Raw genomic sequence first — 6000 nt, forward strand, 5'->3', positions numbered from 1 at the left:
GTGTTTCATTTTAATTTCTTTTTTTTTCCTGTTAGGTCCAATCAGAAAAGCCCTACACACCCCAACAGAGCAGGCCCACTGACTGGGTCCAAGACAGTGGTGTGGCCTTGGCTCAGAATGTGCTCTGCCCTGGTAAACACAGCATTGCCCAGAAACCTTAAAAAGTGGCTTTCTGTTGTTTAGAAAAGGGGGTTGTTTACAAGAGCATGACCAATTTAACCACTGAAAGCAGAATTTCGTTCCCAGAGAACTGTTAAGTATGTATCCTCCTAGAGGGACAGAGACTTATGAACCACCCCCACCCCCACTTCTCTGTGGTGGAATGTTACTAGGCTCCATCGTGTACAGTTTTGTGTGGGTAGCCATCAGTCCATCATTTTCAGCATTCTGACTAGTTTTGAATCTACTTACCACTCACTGAAAATTTTTTTTCATACCAAGGATGATAGCAAGAATAATCTATGAGCAAAAGCAAGATAGAAAGTAATGACAAACACATCAGAGCCATTTAGCAAACATTGATCCCTACCTCTAGGACCTATGACTTCCCATCTTCTGGCCTTTGCCCTGGTTTATAGCACCAGGTAAGAATTCCCTCTTGTGGAACTGACTTTAAATCTGATTATTGCTGGGTGTGGTCGTACACACCCTTAATGCAGCATCCTGGAAGAGAAAGGTGGATCTTTTGTGAGTTTGAAAGCAAAACTGACTTACATACCAAATTTTCTGGACAGCCAGGACTATCTAGAGAGACACTTTCTCAAAAAAAAAAATCCAATTAGAAAGCAATTTATTGTACCCCACACACACATGTACCCATTACATTCGGCCTTTTGTGTTTCTAGTTAGCTACACTGGGTTAATGGCTGAGTAGGATTCTTGATGGCAGTTTTTCCCAAATTACTACATTCACACACCTTCTGGTACTACACAGGCTAGCCAATAGGTAATAAGATTCCAGTTAAACCCTAGCTTCATTCCTGTAGAGCATGTAGTGTCTCCAGCAATGGTCTGAGTTATGAATTATGAATTATGATCTTGTCCTGGTTTGCAACAAACTCAAGTGTAGTAGCCACGATTGTTTCAGTGGTTACAGCAGCCTTCATGGCCAAACCCTCTAGAGAAAGCAGCCTACCCCTGCTCCTGGGACTTTTATTAATATCCTTGTGGTTTCTGGGAACATCTTTTCTCTACTCATACAAGGTAACTTCTTTCAGTTCTATTTAATATTTAATAAAAAATATTAAACAATTAACCTCTGTTTTAATATTCTTCAGGCACAGGCCATTGGCTTTTTTGTGCTCCCCTCGCTGTAAATGAGCACATATTGTCTGTGCCTTACACATCCATAATGTTACCAAGAATTTTACAGCTAGGCCTAGCCCTTGCAGTCTGTGTACCTGGATTTCACATCCTTAATTGTTGACACGTGCTTGCACAGTGTTCAGGTGCTCTCCTAAGTCCATAAAATACTCATAGTTCAGCCTCAAATCTATGAAATGAAACAATTTTGGGTACCTAGGAAAAGGCTGAGCAGAAAAAAATCATTTACCACACAAGCCTGTGAGCTGTGTTTAATCCCCAGAACTCACTAAAAAGCTGGATGGGGTGGTGTGTGTCTGTAATCCCAGTGAAATGAAAGTCTGGGACGGAAATGTGAGTTGGAAGCTTGAAGAACATCCAGCTTGGAGTTGGCTGCACAGCATCAGAAACAAGAAAGACCCAGCCTCTGCACCACAGAAGGTTAAAATGACTCCCCAAAGATGACCTACATAGACATACACTCAAACACATATACTGTAACAAATGAAGTCCCACGATCCTCCATTCCTTGAAATTTCCAACTGGTCTCAGGTATGACCAGATAAGGGAATTAAAAAGTTGTTATCATCAATACCATGTAGATTTTATTAGTGTTATTTTCTAGTATAGCTTGAGGTCACAGATAGTGGTACCTTAGAAGATCTTTTATTCTTGGGAATTATTTTGGTTGTTCTGGTTTTTTTTAAAAAAAAAAATACGGAAAATATGAAGAGAATTGTTCTTTCTATGTCTGTGAAGAATTGTGTTGGAATTTTGATGGGGATGGTATTGAATCTATAGATGGTTTTTGGTAAGACTTTCATTACGTTAATCCCACCAATCCATGAGCATGGTAGATCTGTCCATCTTCTAAGGTCTTGAAATTCTTTTTTCAGGGATTTGAAGTTCTTGTCATACAGATCATTCATTTGTTGGTAAGAGTTACACCAAGATATTTTGTTCTATTTGTGGCTATTATGAAGGGTGTTGGTCCCTAATTTCTTTCTCAGCATGTTTATCATTTGTGTAAAGAAAGGCTACTGATTTGTTTGAGTTAATTTTATATCCTGCCACTTTGCTGAAGTTGTTTGCCAGCTGTAGGAGTTCCCTGGTGGTATTTTGGGGATTGCTTATGTATCATCTGCAAATAGTAACACCTTAACTTCTTCTTTGACAATTTGTATTCCCCTGATCTCCTTTTGTTGTCTTATTGATCTAGTTGGAACTTAAAGTATTTTATTGAATAGATAAGGAGAGAGTGGGAAACCTTGTCCTGTCCCGGATTTTGGTGGGATTGTTTCTAATTTCTCTTGGTATAATTTAATGTTGGCAGTTGGTTTGCTATACATTTCTTTTATTATGTTTAGGCATGTGCCATGAATTCTTGATCTCTCCAAGACTTTTAACATGAAAGAGTGTTGTATTTTGTCAAAGGCTTTTCCAGCATTTAATGAGATGATTATGTGACTTTTTTCCTTGAATTTGTTTATACAGTGTATTATGCTGATGGGTTTTCAGATATTGAACTATTCCTGCATCCCTAGCATGAAGCCTACCTTGATCATGGTGAATGATTATTTTGATGTGTTTTTGGAAATTGATTGCAAGAATTTTATTAAGTATATATTTGCATTGATATGCATAAGGGAGATTGGTCTTAAGTTCTCTTTCTTTGTTGGGTCTTTGTGTGGATTAGGTATCAGAGTAACTGTGGCTTCATAGAATGAATTAGGTAGTGTTCCTTTTGTTACCGTTTCCTGGAATAGTTTGAGGAGTGTTGGTATTAGCTGTTTGAAGGTCTGGTAGAATTCTATACTATAGCCATCTGGATTTTTTGGTTGGGAAGTTTTAGTGACTATTTCTATTTCCTTAGGGGTTATAGGACTGTTTAGATAGTTTACCTGATCTTGATTTAACTTTGGTACATAGTATCTGTCTAGAAAATTATTCATTTCATCTTGGTTTTCCCGTTTTGTAGAATATAGGCTTTTGTAGTAGGTTCTGATGTTTTTTTTTAATTTCCTCAGTTTCTGTTGTTATGTCTCCCTTTTAATTTCTGAGTTTGTTAATTTGGATACGGTCTCTGTTACAGTAAAATCTCCAACTGAAATAAGCCCATGCAAAAATAAACACAACTCAATTAATATGAATACATCTGTGCACCTAGATTGGGCAAATCTACCACTTCACTACTCTACTCCCCAGCTGTAAGACCCTTATAGCTGGAGGCTTCTCCAGGCCACGCGCTTCTGCTCCATTTTTTCCATCTCCTCCTCCTCCTCTATTCTTCTCCCCCCCCCCACTCCTTCTCCCTGCCAACTTTTCAGCTCCACATTCCCTTGCACTGCCCAATCACTGGCTCTAGCCTTTATTTTACAAGTTAAGATGGGGAGAATGGTCACAGCGAAGTCACCTGAGTACAAGATTGACTCCTCATTCCAGGCAGCCCCTCTTTAGGAAGCAGAATTAGCATCAAAATACAAATAGCACCAGGGCAATCCACAACATTTGCCCCTTTATTTCCAATTAAAAGGGTCTTTTCCCTCAGATATAAATTGAGTACAACTATTATCATTCTACAATTTATATAGTATAAGATACTCTTAACACCCAGTTGATCAATTTTGTCAATTAAATAATGCACTATGTCATCTATCCTAACTTAAAGACTTATAACCCTACACCTGGATTATGTCTTGGTATTAGATTTTGTGCCATCTGAAAACCATCCTCTCAAATCTATATCATCTTTCTCAATGCTAAACAGCTCAGGTTTGCTATGAGACTACCAGTCTTCAACCCTGTCAGAAATCCAAGAACGACAAATATTACCTGAAAATATGAAAAGCACAAAACATAGCTTCCAAACTTAGAGAATTTATAGAGACCAATGATCACCTAAACAGTCCCTCATTCTTCAAAACTTGGAAGCATCAGTCTTCAGCCTTCTGGCCCAGGATCATCTGATAGACCTTTGTAACACAGAATTTTGAAGGGCTGATTACCCTGTCTTGGTAGTCTCTATGTCCTTTAGTTAGTATGGCTAAGGGTTTACCTATCTTGTTGATTTTCTCAAAGAACCAGATCTTGGTTATGTTGATTCTTTGTATCTTCGCTTTGTTTCTAACTGGCAGACTTCAGTCCTGAGTTTGACTATTTCCTTCCCTCGGCTTCTTCTTTCTGTTCTAGAGCTTTCAGGTATGATCTTAAGTTGCTTGTTTGGGATCTCTCCAAATTCTTTAGGAAGGCACTTAGCACTATGAATTTTCCTCTTAACACTGCTTTCATTGTGTTCCATAAGTTTGGATATGATGTGTCTTCATTTTCATTGAATTAAAAACCTCATGGTATTGGCATAGAAAGAGACAAGTTGATCAATGGAATAGAATCAAAGACCCAGAAATAAACCCACATACCTATGATCTTTGACAAAGACCAAAAAATATACAGTGGAAAAAAGAAAGCATCTTCAATAAATGGTGCTGGTCTAACTGACAGTCTGTATGAAGAAGAAGAAAATAGATCCTGCACAAAGCTCAAGTCCAAGTGGATCAAGGACTTCCACATAAAACCAGATACACTGAATCTAATAGAAGAGAAAGTGGGGGAAAGCCTCAAATGCATTAGCATAGAGGAAAATTTCCTGAACAGAATGCCAATGGCCCAGGCTCTAAGATCAACAATTGACCAATGGGACCTCATAAAATTGCAAAGCATCTATAAGGCAAAGGACACTATTGATAGGCCAAAACGGCAACCTACAGATTGGGAAAAGATCTTTACCAATCCTACATCCAATAGAGGGCTAATATCCAACATATACAAAGAACTCAAGAAGTTAGACTCCAAAAATCCAAATAACCCTATTAAAAATAGGATACTGAGCTAAACAGAATTCTCATCAAAGGACTCTTAAATGACAGAGAAGCACTTAAAGAAATATTCAACATCCTTAATCATCAGGGAAATTGAAATCAAAATAACCCTGAGATTCTACCTCACAGCAATCAGAATGGCTAAGATCAAAACTCAAGTGACAGCACATCCTGGTGAGGATGTGGAGAAAGAGGAACACTCCTCCATTGCTGGTGGGATTGCAAACTGGTACAAACACTCTGGAAATCAATCTGGAGGTTCTTCAGAAAATTGCAAATAGTTCTTCCTGAATATCCAGCTACACTATTCCTGGGCATATACCCAAAAGTTTCCCCACCATACCACAAGGACACATGCTCCACTATGTTCCTAGCAGCCTAATTTGTAATAACCAGAAGCTGGAAACAACCCAAATGCCCCTCAACAGAAGAATGGATTCAGAAAATGTAGTTAATTTATACAATGGAATACCATTCAGCTATTAAAAACGAGGACATCATGAATTTTGCAGGCAAATGGATGGAACTAGAAAATAACATCCTGAGTGAGATAATTCAGATTCAAAAGGACATGCATGGTATATATGCACTGATTAGTGGATATTAGCCAAAGAGTACAGAATACCTAGGATATAACCCACAGATCATAAGAAGTGTATCATATTGAAAGGCTCAAGTGAGGATGCTTCAATTCCACTTAGAGGAGGAAAGGAAATAATCACTGGAGGCAGAAGAAGGGAGGAACCTGGGTGAGAGAGGGGATGGGGAGAGGAAAGGGGGAACAAGATCATGTATGGGGTGAGGATGAGGCAGGACAGATGCC

This window comes from Apodemus sylvaticus, chromosome 3, assembly GCF_947179515.1.
Source record: "Apodemus sylvaticus chromosome 3, mApoSyl1.1, whole genome shotgun sequence".
Classification (NCBI taxonomy): Eukaryota; Metazoa; Chordata; class Mammalia; order Rodentia; family Muridae; genus Apodemus; species Apodemus sylvaticus.